At 43.3% G+C, this 16,005-nt stretch overlaps 1 long non-coding RNA gene across 1 annotated transcript in view; it reads left to right on the top strand.

Moving 5' to 3' along the window:
* Positions 1-15,441, top strand: part of LOC148509085 (uncharacterized) — a 55,281-nt gene extending 39,840 nt beyond the window's left edge. The window contains exons 2-3 of the long non-coding RNA XR_015869491.1: positions 14,342-14,527; positions 15,225-15,441. This is a non-coding gene — a long non-coding RNA (uncharacterized LOC148509085). The remainder of the gene's footprint in view (positions 1-14,341; positions 14,528-15,224) is intronic.
* Positions 15,442-16,005: the final 564 nt, after the last annotated feature.

Here is a 16,005-nt window from a genome sequence, read left to right as displayed (position 1 = left end):
ATATCGCTGTTTGCATAATAGGATAATTGCTTATACATTCGTGAATTAGTACTTAATCACTTCCTATATTGACACAATCTAACACATTCATTTTTAATCATATATTTTACTTGCTTTGTCGACAGTAGTGCAGCACAGTAATCCTATTTAGTTAGTTGTCATCGGGACACCATTTCTTGTAGTCCCATATGTAATTCCTTTCATTATTACTTAGTACTTATAGTAATACGTCTCTTATACTGGGAGACACCATTTTGTCATAGATTATAGTTCTTTGCTTTTTTCAGAAAGACCACACCATATAGGAAAACAGCGATCTGCACATTATCTTCATCATGTTCTATTTAATCAATTGTTCTACATTTAATTAATAAACCTACAAAGTATATTACAGAATACAGTACAACCAGATGAAATACCCATAAAAAAACATAGAAAACAAATAGAATATCAGATAATAAAAGACAGGGAGATTACCCAAATATTAACATATATATGGAATTTTTTTCTTTCTATCTATGTAAACCATATCATATCAATTAAAAATATATAAAGTGCAAGTCTGACGAAAGAATATTGTGCAAAATCTCAACAATACATGTTAAAAATATATTTATATATCATTCTTAAAAAATATATATATTTTTTAAAAAATTAATACATTAATTAATATTAATAAATATAAATATAAAAAACCTCTCAATTCTATAATTATAACACAATCAGCTGGATTTTTTACTCAAGTAAAAACAGAACAATATCACATCCCTCATTTAAACCGTGAGGGCTCATAGTATTCAGAGTGTGTATCGAGTATGTCTCCCTTCATGTTAACTTTTTACCTAAATCTCCCCCCCTCTCATCTAATGTTACATGTTCAATCCCTTTAAAGGAGAACCCAATTAACAGCGACCCCTGGCATTCCAAAAAGTGTCTGGGAACACTATGATTAAGAATCTTATTTTTTATATTTCTTGTGTGCTCCAGAATTCTTAATTTTAATTGCCTTTTTGTTTTTCCTATATATTTTTTCCCACACCTACACTCTATCATATAGATGACTGAGGTAGTGAGACAATCAATTTGACTGTTGATTTTAAATTTTTTCGTATTATCAGCATTGTAGAATTATTTTTTATTCTTACTACAATGCTGACACATTTTACAGCGTGGACATGGAAAGAAGCCTTTATTATTATTAAGAAAACTATTCGGGTCCTGTTCCTTAATTCTTGATAGTTTAGTAGGTGCCAATCTATTTTTAAGAGTAGGTGCCCTTCTAAAGATGACATCTAACAAGTGTTTACTGTGATGGCTTTTCACCCTATTATGGGACTTTATTAAATGTTTTGCTACTTTTTCAAACGGTGTGCTGGTTGACATTTCTACCTTGTGCTACACAAGTAGTAGATGGAGTATATATATATATATATATATTTGAAATCATCACCTACCCAGAGCCAGGAGATAGCATTGTGTACATATATTCATCACCTTCCCAGAGCCAGGATCTCCTGGCTGCCCCTATCTGCTCCCTGGCCAACCCCCTTACTTCTGTCCACCTCCCCAAGCACCTTCAGTCACATCCTCTTTTATTTAGCACACACAGCTATCTGCCCCACAATTTATGGTAGCAGTCCTGAACACAGCCACCAATTCCTGACCCAGGTGTTACCAGCACTTCTTGAGTAACAGTGGTACAACAGGATCGGTGCCCCTTCATCATTGTATTGGACAAATCAGAATTGTTATGGCCCTTACCCATGAGGCCATGTCCCTTTTTCAGGGAGTGCCAATGCTCTTTCTGGCCTAGGACACCATAAGTTTAGTTACAGCTCTACCAGTAACTAGCATTCTATAAACAGTGAATACAGTCCCTGTAATTATCAACTGCCCAGTGCCAGGACCTAGCATAGTGCCTATAATCACCAAGTGCCCAGAGCCAGGAAGTAGCACAGTGTCTGTAATCACTAAGTGCCTACAGCCAGGAACTAGCACAACCCCTGTAATCACCAAGTGCCGTCAATGATTTGTGTTCCGTCAGTGGATCGGGGAAATTCAACATTCTAAAAATCCCTGATTTGCATATTTCAGGTTGGGATCAGGGAACTGAGTTTGGTCAACATGTTGAATATCCCTGATTCCCCAATCCCACTAGATGTATATGTTCTTTAACACAGTGCCTGTAATCACCAACTGTCCAGAACCAGGACCTGGCACAGTGCCTGTAACGGTGTATCCTGTATCCAGGAACTCTGCCAGAGCCAGAGACATGTATGGAGTCCTTAATCACCAAACACCCAGAGCCAGAGACTAGTACAGAGTCTGTAATCACCAACTGCCCAGAGCCAGGACCTGGCACAGTGACTGTATCCACCAACTGTGTATCCTGTATCCAGGCACTCTGCCTAGAGCTGGATACTTGTACAGAGCTTGTAATAGCCAACTGCCCACAGGCAGGACCTAGCACAGAGCCTGTATCCACCAACTGTATATCATGTATCCAAGCACTCTATCCAGAGCCAGAGACTAGTACAGAACCAACAGATCAGAAGAAGGACCTGGCATAGTGCCTGTATCCACAAACTGCTTATCAACCCCACAGAACCAGAAAAAGGGCTGAACATTAATGAAATAGACCGCTATATGTAATAAGACATTAGCAGATATTTTAAACAAACATTACTAAGCTCTACCAAACAAATATGGAACTGAAGGAAGAAGGGTTTATGGGTCGCAAGGGTTTCAGGGCCGAATGCGGGCAACTCATTGCCCATCAGGGGCCTACAGAAAGGAACTAGTGTTCAACCTGTAATCTCTAACTTCCTGGAGTCAGAATCTAGAACATTGTCTATAATCATGAGTATGAACTCTGACCAACAACTGCAATATATATTCTTCTATTGTATCTTATGTATCAAGTGTACCCCACAACTCCTATATAGAAATTGTGCTATGACAGGGCCATCTTTACCCCATACTTACTGACCTTTATATTTTCCTCTCCGGGATTTGCCCGGAGAGGAGAACCAGGTGGATGGTGATGGTGTGAGATCAGACTATCTGCATCATTATTGACTACCCCCTCACGGTAAAATGAAGGGAATCTGGTATATTTGATTAGAGGGGAGGACTAAATGTCGCCATTTGCTTAGAACTGCTTCATTAGGCCCCGCCGATCCCATAGAAAATTCTCCCCACTTTACTAGGGAGTGGGTAGAATGCGGGAGAAGTGCCTACTCTTCCGAGGATGCGGGGAGTTACTCAAAATATCGGGAGCCTCCCGCAAGTCCATGAAGGGTAGGCATGTATGCTTTACCTTCTGTTTCATGTCATTTTATATATGGAAAAAGGAATAATGTAGTGGTGCGCTAGTCACATCAATGTAATAAAATATAACTGTATTCACTTATTTAACCCTGCGTCAGGCACACCTCTGGGTTTGGGCACAGTGCGCCTGACAGGCGCCTGTTATAAAATCGTCATTAGCACCTAATTAACTAAATTCTAAGGCTCTTAAAGTGATCAGTGACCTTCATTAGGATGTACAAAGAGAGAATATATGGAAATCTGATTCACAAAACCACATTTATTAACCTTGAAACAAGTAAAACAAAAAATACTAAATGGTAAGAGGCGCAGTGTGCCTAAGAGGCCACCCTGGACAAACCTACATATTTCCGCAAAATACCCACAACCTTTGTCATTTTCATTCATAAAATGAGCAAAATACACAAAATTGTGAGAAAATAAAAAGAAATACGTACCTGTACCTTCAAAAGTCGGACGAGTTCGGGCGCAATGAGCCTGAGAGGCCAGGAAGGTCACTACAGCACTCCACGCAGGTGGCGGGAAAACTGACTAGGGGGGTTTCAAACAGCACCTAGAGATAGGAAGGTACTAGGAGGCCCAGGCCCCTGCGCCCCCTTGTGGCGTAGAGGTGAGCGAGAACAGCTTTGTGGCGCCTGTCATGCCAGCTGCGCCTGACGCAGGGTTAAAACAATTGCAACACCAATTAATCAATATCTACATACTGTATATCCATGTACTCTGCATATGGTTTATCATATTTACATAAGAAGGGTGAGAAAATATTTCTAAAAACTGTGACAGGAACACACATAACAAATAGACTTTTTAGCTAGCAGTTCTGTACTTCTCTCCAGAACCTGTGTAGCAACTTAACCAATATTTGGCTGTACTTGCAACATTGGTTCCACCTTATAATGTATAATGTTGTCAATCTCTCAATGTGAATCGCCACTGTGGAGATGGAGATTTATTAAAGTTGATTATACTCAGTGTGTTGACATGACTTTTTTTATTGCACTTTGGAGCTGATTCAGACCCGCTCACAAGCGCTATGTGTTCGCAAGCGGGTCTATGTTTGCCTCCTGTGAATGCGCCGCCTCCGGCGTGCACAGGTGCGATTGCCCGGCCAGCGACGGGTGCTCAGTCGCTACGGGTCTCGCACCAAAACGGGGCAGCTGTCGATTGTGACTGACAGTTCGTCCTTGTTTTGGAGGCGGGCAGGGGGGGTGGCTACACAAACGGAGGCGTTCCCGAAGGAACCCCTGCTGTTTGTGGGAGGTACCACTGATATCACCAATGATTTCAGTGGTGATCTTCCTGCTCTATTTAGAGCAGGAAGCTCACTGGGGCTTGCGGGAACGAGACCCTACCACAAGGGTCTCGTCGCAAGTCCCGATGGTCGCGACCATCATGACCATCACCTGGCCGCTCGCAAAAGCTGTGGGTGGTCACCCACAGCTTAGCGAGCAACCTGGAGGCCGGTTCCATAAAAAAAAAAAACCTGATTCACAGCGAGCGCTCTGAAAAAGCGTCCAGCTCTGAATCAGGGCCTTTATTTCCTGAAGTGGGTATGTAATGAAATCTTATTACTTATTAAGGACTTACACATTTACATTAAATAGCCATAAAAGCGCTAATCCATTTATTTTTATTTAATCACTATCCACATTTGGATTTGTAGCTGCTGCAAAAGCACACTGTACTATGCAGGTTATATATATTTTTTCTGATGTACAGTAATAAAATCTGTTAATTATGCTAAATAAAATGTATATAGGTATCATACATAATTAAATAGCTGTCTGTCCTAAAATCATCTCTATAGTTTGTACTCAGTAGTAACTGATGTTGTTGCATGTCATTTTATGTCATTTTATGTTATTTGTGTTAAGTCAGAGCATACATGACCTGTGGGTGGAACCGGCCTCCTCCACCCGCGATCACCCCTCTTATTTGCCTTTTATCTACAGCGACTGCCTGGTGCAATGTATAATAGTAACTGTGCCCGGCTTCTTCTCTTCTGGGCCAACCGCTACTATTACACATTACAGCAAGCAGCGCTGCAGCTGCCTGCCCCCTGAGGTCCGCCCCCTCCCCCGTCTGCAGAAGTGTATTCAAGGAGCGGGAGAGTCATCATGACGTCTCTCCCAGCCCAGTCCCACAGTGCCCTGCGCCGAGGAGCCATTCCTTCAGCATGGGGGCTGGGCTGCAGCCCAGTCAGTCCAGAGAAGGTGGTATAGGCTGGAACGAAGACTGTGGCTACACCCGGCATAATGTGTAAGCCCTCTGTGCCATAATGTGTAAGATGGGATGGGGGGAGTTGTACTGTGTGGCATAATGTGTAAGAGGGTATGGGGGGAGTTGTACTGTGTGGCATAATGTGTAAGAGGGTATGGGGGGAGTTGTACTGTGTGGCATAATGTGTAAGAGGGGATGGGGGGAGTTGTACTGTGTGCATAATGTGTAAGGGAGAGGGGGGAGTTGTACTGTGGCATAATGTGTAAGGGAGAGGGGGGAGTTGTACTATGTGGCATAATGTGTAAGGGAGAACGGAAGAGTTATACTATGTGGCATAATGCATACGGGATAGTGGGGGAGTTGTACTGTGTGGCATAATGTGTAATAATGGATAGGGGAATTGTACTTTGTGGCACAATGTTTAAGGGAGAGGGGGGAGTTGTACGGTGTGGCATATTGTGTAGGGGAGAGGGGGGGAGTTGTACTGTGTGGTATAATGTGTAAGGGTGAAGGGGGCATTGTACTGTGTGGCATAATGTCTAAGGATGATGGGGAAGTTGTACTGTGTGGCATAATGTGTAAGGGAGAAGGGGGGATTTATACTGTGTGGCATAATGTGTAAGGGAGAGTGGGGGGAGTTGTACTGTGTAACATAATGTGTAGTGGGGGAGGAATTTGTACTGTGTGGCATTATATATATTGGGGGGATTGTACTGTGTGGCATAATGTGTAATTGGGGAGAATTTGTACTGTGTGACATAATGTGTAGTGGGGGAGGAATTTGTACTGTGATATAATGTATAATGGGGGGATTGTACTGTGTGGCATAATGTGTAATTGGGGAGAATTTGTACTGTGTGACATAATGTGTACTGGGGGAGGAATTTGTACTGTTTGACATAATGTGTAGTGGGGGAGGAATTTGTACAGTGTGACATAATGTATAATGGGGGGATTGTACTGTGTGACATAATGTGTAATTGGGGAGAATTTGTACTGTGTGACATAATGTATAATGGGGGGATTGTACTGTGTGGCATAATGTGTAAAGGAGAGTGGGGGAGTTCTGTGTGGTATAATGTGTAAGGGAGAGTGGGGGAGTTGTACTGTGTGACATAATGTGTAGTGGGGGAGGAATTTGTACTGTGTGACATAATGTGTAATTGGCAGGAATTTGTACTGTTTGGCATAATGTGTAAGGGAGAGTGGGGGGATTGTACTGTCTGGCATAATGTGTAATTGGCAGGAATTTGTACTGTTTGGCATAATGTGTAATTGGCAGGAATTTGTACTGTTTGGCATAATGTGTAATTGGCAGGAATTTGTACTGTTTGGCATAATGTGTAATTGGCAGGAATTTGTACTGTTTGGCATAATGTGTAATTGGCAGGAATTTGTACTGTTTGGCATAATGTGTAATTGGCAGGAATTTGTACTGTTTGGCATAATGTGTAATTGGCAGGAATTTGTACTGTTTGGCATAATGTGTAATTGGCAGGAATTTGTACTGTTTGGCATAATGTGTAAGGGGGGGAGGTGTAGTGGGGAAGGAATTTGTACTGTGTGGAATGTGTAAGGGGCACTACTACAGGTATGTAGTGTAATGTAAATAAGGGACACTACCGTGTGGCATACTATGAGACTATGCACTTTTTTTGGCATGTATGCCTGCGGTGCGCACTGTCCCTGTTTACGATTGGGGGAGGCACCAATGATCTTTCTGGCATAGGGCACCAAAATGTCTAGTTACAGCTTTGTAAGCCACATCCCCTGAATGAACAGAATTGCTTAGTATTTTGAAGCTATAAAAATAATAAAATAAATAATATTAATAATACTATATAATAATAATAATTATAATAAAATAATGTTAAGAGATGTTTATTGTGTGCAGTACAGCAAAAAATAAATACTGTAAACAGCAAACAGACTCCCACTCATGCTTCTTTCTCACAGCCGTCCAAGGTCGCTCTTCCACGTAAACATCGTTACCATCAACGCACATGAACCAGTTATGTAGCATTTACAATAGGTCTGACCAGCTGCAGAAACTGCAAGTCTAGACGCACCCAGAGAGGTGTCTTGCAATCGCAGTGGCTAAAATATGTCCACCCAGGAAACAGCATTCAAATAGACTCGTCTGTGTTCTTCCAACCACCCCCGTCACCACCCCTAAATGCTGACAGCCTGTGGCTTATACGCATGTGTGATAATAAACAATTGGTCAATGTGTGTCCTTAATCGCACTTGTGTATGCTACTGAATCAGGCCCACAGTGCTATGCCCAATATATAAAGGTAAGTTGCCCCATTTGTTATATAGAGATACCATTGGAAATCCATTGGTTTCCTGATAATAAAAAATCCCAATGTACTAACACTTCCTTTAGATGTTAATACTTTAAATATAAAAGAAAATCATTGGTAGCTATTACAATATATTAAAATCTGTATTCAGCATTTTTAATTGAACATGTACCATATTAACTTTAAAATATTATAAAATCTTCAGCAATTACTTACAGGTCTTATGTCTCAAAGGTTTTATCCTCAAGAGCAGATATAAGATGCTTTGTGGAACTTACACAAAAACTGACCCGTACATTTTAGAGAAGTGAATTGTCCTCGTCACTTCCCTAAATGAGCAATATCCTCTTTTGCAAGTTGCAACTACTTAAATTAGAGATGGAAATAAAATTATTTTGTGGGCGATATAACAAACCTCGGGGCAAATCAGTTGCCAAATGCAAAAGATCAGCTTCTAACTGTCGTAGAAGATAACGACAGAAGAGACTCGGACAATCTGCTATATGCCTTGGTGGGACAGACACAAATTTAAGTGACCATCTCTCTCACTTAGGACTTTGGGCCTGATTCAGCAAGGAATGCAGTTGCTAATTCGCACGCAATCGGTCGATTAATTCACATTGTGCATGAACTAGCAATTGCGATGAGAACTGTGTTTGCAGAAGCTACGCAGACCCAGAGCAGAGTGATTGACGAGAATTGCCGTTTGCGGGTTGTGATGGGGGGTGGATGGGCGAACGCAGGCGTGCCAGTGCGTTTCAACGCCATTGAATGGGCATACATAAATTAGCCACTGCGATTCCAGATGCCGCCTGAGACCTCATAGCGTGCACAGAAAATAGCAATTCCTGAGTGAGGTCTGAACTGCCTTACCTGTGTGTATGGATCCGATGTTACTCGATGTTTCCGATTGTTTTGGATGTCCTTATGTCAGGCTGCGTACACAATGTGAATGCTTACATTTAAATAGCACCTCTGACATTAGCAACTGTGGTGCCTGCGTAAAAGCAGAATTGTGATCCATGTTGAATCAGGCCCTCAGTCCTGACTTAATGGTCAGTTGTGAAATACAGACTATATATGTGTGTATATATATATATATATATATATATATATATACATACACACACTGCTGAATGCAAATGTTAACATTGGTGGTTTTGATGGTGTGGGAACTATGGGCCCGATTCATACCCGGACGCTAAGCCGCGAATGCTTGCTATGAGCTATTGGTGGCCATCTGCGCATTTGCATGCTTCGCAGTGCGCATGCACGAACTAGTCTGTGCGATGGGGAAATGCCCACTCGAAGCCCACAGACTGAGCGCTACTTTGAGTGACAGATAGCGCCGTTTGTTGGTGGCAACAGGGAAAAGTCCTTGAAAATGGGGGAGTGGTTGTGCGAACTCAGGCGTGTCTGAGCGTCAAAACAGCATTATTTGGGCGTGCATAATTAGCATGGAAGCGTCATTGTACACGTCACCTGGTTGTATTTCAGCCTGTAGTGATCGCAGTGCTTGTGGTGGGGTAGGGTCTACCTCAAGGGCTGCGTGCAGCTCCGATTACCTCGGTGGTTCTGATTAATCATACACTTCCTGGAGATGACGTGTGCTAAAAAAGAAAAGTGGGTGTCATTACACCGGCGTGCACTCACTCTGCCGGCTCTCTCTAAGTCAAAGAGGGCGTCCTTTAGCATGGCTGTGTGATCGCAGCATTTGCATATCCGCCCCCTGACAGCTGCAAGAGAGCGCAGCTTAGCGTCCGGGTCTGAATCGCCCCCTATGTGTCTAATAGTGGCCAGGTCCTTTGATAAGCAGGGGTGCCGAGAGGGGGGAGTGGGTACTAATACCCGGGCCCAGGTTTGCTGGAGGGGCCCTGGGGGGCCCCGGGTCCGACACCACCCACCTCCCTGTCAGCTGAGAAGCCCAGCACACGCTGCTGTGTGCTATAGACAAAAACCCCCAGTGAACTGCGCTAATGTTAGAAGTACTTAGTTAATAGGAATATGTTTGATTGAATGACAAAAAAGGCTTCCTATAATAATACAAATGTTTATTATTCATAGTACTCTAATACATGTAAATACTAAATTAAATAATAATACAATGCCCAATATAATCCAATTGCAATAGTAACTATATGCATGGTAGTTCAGTATAAAACTATACTCCAATATTTTGTATAAACATAGAGTCTGACACTAATGTGCTCATCAGCTGGTTGCTAAGGTTGTTCTATGCACAATGTATCTATTGTTTGAGACAATCCTCCGATACTTAGTAAATAGTCAGAGTCTTGACATTTTAATGCTCACCAGCTGGGTCTTTATAATTGGAATGTTTGCTCAATAGTGGAGCGTAATCCCGAGATGCTGGCAAGTTGATGAGATACACAGAACTTTGGAATTCGGTCTCCTCCAACACTGTAAGTGTGCCAAGCCTCTCAGTGCTTGCCATGCTATTATCCGATCACCGAGAGTGGGATGTGTGGCACCGGCTAGATTCTCTGGTGCTCAGTGTTTTTCTCCTCTCCGCCTCCGATCACCGATAGCGGAGGATGTGGCACTTTGTACCAGCTGGAATCTCTGGTATTCACTCCGGCTAGGTGTCTGTGCGCCGGGTCCATCTGCCGTATGGATTGTGGAAGAGCACAGTGCAAATAGGAGCTTCTGTATCTATTCCACTGTCTGGTGTATAGCAAAGGATTATGGGCAATTAACCCTTATCAACGCATTTTGCTCCTGTCCGGGAGCTTTTTCAAGCTGCTGTGTGCTAGGCTGTAAAGGGAGACTGCCCCCCTGGATTGCGCTGGGCTGAGGGGCTCACAGCAACTGCAGTGTGCAGCAAATGTTTTTTTTCCTGAAGGCCACGCCCCCCTTCACCCAGACCAGGGTCGACTCTTGGCAGCCATATTGATAAGGCCTTGTGTCTGCAATCACTTTTTTTTAAAAAGGTACACATACTGTATATAGTTTGATCCATCTGCTAGATACTGTAGAGTGCTTCAGGAACCAGAAGTCCTAGGAGAAGAGAGATCATGTGGGGACCCGCAGATTTAGAGCAGTCAGAGAGCCATTGGGTCACTCAGTCTGCTGCATTGTTGATATCAGCTGTGGAACTACAAGGCTCACAATAACCTGCCAGAGTCTAACAGGATCTGCTGGGCACTGGCGTCACAAATGGGGTGCGGGGGTGGCGGGCTGTATCCGGGTGTCACCAGCCCCCTCGGCTGACAACAAAGTGCTGGCTCCCACTCAGTGACAGGAGCTGGGTGCTGCATTAAGTGCAGCACTCGGCTCCTAGCACAGTGAGGGAGCCAGCACTTCACACAGGCTGGTCCCCGGGGGCAGACTGCACCTCCGGCACGCCGATGTTACAAAAAACAGGGGTTTGGGCAGTGAGGCCACGCCCACAGCAGCAAGGCCATTCCCACTTATTTTCCGATGCCGACAGACTTTGGGCTTACAGTATTTTCCTGTCAACTGGAAAGCCATGTATTTCTTTTACTTGCTTTGTCTTTATCACTTGTTGTGGAACTATAAGTCTCAGCAAGTCCCATATTACTTATAGCTATAAACAGCTGATAAGTCAATGGTTGTCAGATCCTGAATTTGTCATTGGCACAGGACTGGAGTAAAAGACCATTGTAAGTAACTGACTTGAACTGGAGTAGGACTGGAATGGAGTATGTAGGCTGGACCAGAGTAGAACTAGAATGGGGAATGTGGCTGGACTGGAGTAGTACAGGAATGGAAAATGTAGTCTGGACAGAACTGGAATAATAACCAGGTTGGAATATGTTAGAAGTATCTGGACTGGGACTGGAATTATGGTGGGACTGGGACCTGTCAGTATCACAGGGATGGAACCAACTTGGAGTCCAGACTCGAAAAAGTTAGCAGTATCTGACTGGGAAAGGAATAATAGCCAAGCTAGCACCTGCTAGTATAACTGGGCTGGAGCCCACTTAAAGACCAGACTAGGTCCGGTTAACTATATCCAGACTGAGACCAGAATAACGGATAGACTGCTGCCGGAATAATGAGCAGGTGAGATGGCAGATGAGTTGTACAGTAGCTGGAGCACTTGAAGGTGAGTGGTACTTTAAGAACTGTATGATAGTCCAAAGAAACAGCTACACTCTATGACAGAGGTTCCCAAACTTGGTCATCAAGTCACCCCAACAGTCCAGGTTTTAAGGATATCCATGCTTGACCACAGTTGACTTAATTAGTACCTTGGTCAATTTGATTATACCACCTGTGCTCAACCATGGATCTCTCTAAAACCTGAACTGTTGGGGTGCCTTGAGGACCGTACTTGGGAACATCTGCTCTATGACATGCTTCCTCTGGAAGTAGGATCTGTAATGGAAGCTGGATCTCTGTATACAGCACAGTTGCTGAGAGGAATTCAGCCAGTTTAGTTTTTAGTCGAAGTAACAATATACTGAAATTATGTTTTGGAAGTTGCTCTGGTTCAGCAGATGAGGGCAGCTGTTTGTAGGAATATACTTGGAGACTACACACAGAGACCCGGTCCGCAGATGTAGTCATGCTCATCATTGCCGCGATGCGTGCACATGGGCACATGCATCACAGTTTAGCGAAGCACTCACCAGGATGTGACTTGTTGCAGCCGGCATTTACTCCATTGAAATATATGGCATACACGTGAGCAGGCCATAGACGTGGGCACCATCCATGCCGCGATGCGTGCAAATGAGCATGGCTACATATGTAATTTCTGACATGCATATAAATATGCTGTAACAAAGACAACAGAATAAGGCTTCCAACAGGTGTTCAGGGTAAGCAGGCAGGAGCACACTTATGTATGGAAGGCTGCGCACCGCAGGAAAGCACTAGCGTGTAGAGATGCAGACTGTAGGGAATCACACAGAGGGCCTGATTCAGAGCCGGACGCTCTGACAGAATCTCTGAATCAGGGCCGTTCTTCTTGTTTTTCAGAGCGGCCTCCTGGCCGCTCGCATAGCTGTTAGTGACCACCCACAGCTATAGCGAGCGGCCAGGAAGATGGTCGCGATGGTCAAGACCATCGCAATCATCTGGCTTGCGACGAGACTCTTGTGGTAGGGTCTTGTTGCCGCAAGCCCCAGAGTGCTTTCGGCTCTAACAGAGCCGAAAGCACTCCCACTGACATCACAAGTGATGTCAGTGGGGCCGGCCCCAGATGGTAGGCGTTCCCATGGGAACGCCTCCATCTGGGCAGCCACGCCCCCGGCCCGCCCACCATAGGGGGCGTGCTTTCACTCAACATCAACAGCACGCCCCCTTTGGTACGAGACCCGGAGCGGCGGTTTGCCCGTTGCTATCCAGGTCTTGCGCATGCACACGACGGAGCCGGCTCCATCATGCGCATGCGCACTGGGCCACCATCGACCTGCTTGTGAGCGCATAGCGCTTGCGAGCGGGTCTGAATCAGGCCCAGAGTGACTAGGGATAGAAGGTATAATCAGCAGGCAGGATTGACACTTCAGTGTGGGAACAGCAGACTGAACGCAGAATGAAGCTGTAAACTGTAAATGACCTGCTGAACTTATTACAGGAGACAGACAGAAGCATCCAGCTGAAAAGTTGTTAAATGCTGTAACAGGGTAAAACAGCAATATAGGAAATAATCAGATTTACAGAGTGTTTTTAGTGGGATATAGTTAGCGGACCAGGGGATGGTATGCCACAGGTCTGAATCCTGTCACTGGAAGTCTGACACGGGACTTAAGACAGGCATTGAAATATTAACGCCTACAGTATCTTAATCCCAATGCCGGAACACAGATAGACGCCAGTTCGAACCAGGTACGTTTGGTGTGTCTTTGCTGTTAGCCATGGGGGGGAGGTAGGGCTAGATTTAGGTACCATAGCGGGGTTAGCATTAGGGGTTTTTTTTGGGGGGGGTGTTAGGTTTAGGCATCCCTAGGGGGGGTTAGGGTTAGGCATTAAGGGGGAGACTTAGGTTTAGGCACTAAAAGGGAGGGTTTGGGTTAATGAATGCCTAAATTTATACTTTTTGCCAGATCTGGGATGCATAAATGAATCCCCAATGTCCAAGTAAGAGCAAGTAGTGCATCTGAGACACTTAGACTGGATTGCCCCAAGATTGAGAGGAGGCGATCGAGGTAGAGCATTGTTGCGCAAGGAAGCCTTTTGGATACATGAGCTCCAGACTGTATATCCCTTGGGGCTTAATGAACAATTATCACTAGCTTGTTTTATCTAGACCTTTTCGTGTAGCCTTTCCTGATTATCGTATAGGTATAGGTCCTGAGACATTAGGATCCTTTTCCTTGTCCTTCCCTTGTTGACCCCTGCATTTTTGTAATGTCATTTTTGTAATGTTATTTTTGTAATGTTGTTTGCATTTAACATTGTTGTGTCTTTTTGCATTTTTGTAGGATTTCTATCCACAGCTATGTGCCTGGAGTCTGCATTGGGGCTCACTGACATTGTATGCTTTGTTCCCACAGGTTCTGCATCCGCAGCATTGTTGTTGTTGTACCTGTCTCCATGGTGATGGGTTGTGCACATGTTCTCTCTGGCCCCACCCCCTGAGGCAGTAGTGACGCCGGCGCTTGATGCGCATTGTGATGACGCCATCGCGCCTCGGATAGCGGCGGCTGGAGCACTGCACTGGGTCACGACTTGGTATAAAGGTATGTGGATGTTACTTGTATGGTGTTCCTGACGAAATGATTTATATCATGAAACGTTGAAATCGACACTGCTGTGTCTGCCCCGTTTTTTTGTGCAATTGACAAGTCTTTAGGAGTGCCATCCTAATTGTTTGACAGAATATATATACATATATATATATATATATATATATATAATCATGCGCTTGTAAGTTCATTAATTTAGCTATGTCTGTAAATCATAACATCTGCCTCCACAGACATCAACACATGACCTGTTGGGAAAACTTGAGGCTTGAAATTGAGAACCACCATCCTATACCATATTAATACACTTAAATTGAGAGTTATCATTAATAGTGTGATTTGTGTACACATTTGTCATTTAGTTATTTGAAATAGACAATTCCGAGCATTCCATACCCAGGATTTGAACTCACAAACTTATACACCATAGTCAGGCATGGAACACAAAGCTATTTGCTACTGCGTAGGAAGACAAGTCATTCTAGCTATATGAAGTTAGTTGTAATGGTCAGTATAGAAGCATTGCAGCTAAGCAGATCTAGATAGTGTGTGGTTGTGATGTAATGATATTCTTTAAGCAACACGTTATTGGTTAATGTTTTTTTTTTATCATCCTAAGTCTAAATGGCTTTCTTAATATTGTGTGTGTGGAATTGCAGACATCTGATACAATTTCCTTAATTTTGTGCAGATTCCAGTGTTACAACATCAAAACTTTGTAACTGCAAATGACCAACTTTCCGCTCGTCAACTTCCAACATTCATGTCACTGGGTTTTATTATGCAGAACCCACACAAATCATACCTTGTTTTTTTTTTAGAAGACTTTGTAGTTTCAGAAAATACCTTTAGTCGTTTTACGAATACATAAAAAAGTAAATTATAAAAAGTGTTTATTGAAATTTAAATAAAAGGAACCAAAAGCAAACCTGATTTTGTTTTGTCCTATAAATACCACAAATAAATATTTTGTAGTTCTTGTCTTGCCAATAATCCACCTTTCTGAAATGGTAAAAGCAGGTTTCTATGTGAAGGTTTTGACAAAGAAATCTGCAATTGACATGAAAATGCATTTTGTTTTTACATTTTTGCTGTCTTGATTTAAATGCTTACTATGTGTAGGAAGAATTTAGCAGTCCTACAAGACCTATCATTTTATAAGCTAGACAACCTACCGCATTAAATGAGGGTCCACTTCTTTATTTGACACAACATGGGTGAGATATGAGCTTTGGATTCCCCCACATATGTGGAAAATTTATTTTATGTACTATTTCAGTTATTGGGTGGAATGCATCAATGTTAAAAATGTGGTCAAACCTTTGAAAGTGCAGTTTTTTGGAGGTTAATCCTCATTTTTCCATATACACCAGAAAATGAAGCAAAGCTTTCCAGAACTTATTGGGAGAGCTGTCCTTTGCTTAAATCGTCATGCATACAGCATTACTAAATGCCGTTATGCAGGCAATGAT

Source organism: Taudactylus pleione, unplaced genomic scaffold, assembly GCF_031769625.1.
Source record: "Taudactylus pleione unplaced genomic scaffold, aTauple2 ptg000332l, whole genome shotgun sequence".
In the NCBI taxonomy this organism is placed as follows: domain Eukaryota; kingdom Metazoa; phylum Chordata; class Amphibia; order Anura; family Myobatrachidae; genus Taudactylus; species Taudactylus pleione.
Note: the sequence above shows the minus strand (reverse complement) of the source record. Positions and strands in the feature narration are given on the sequence as shown.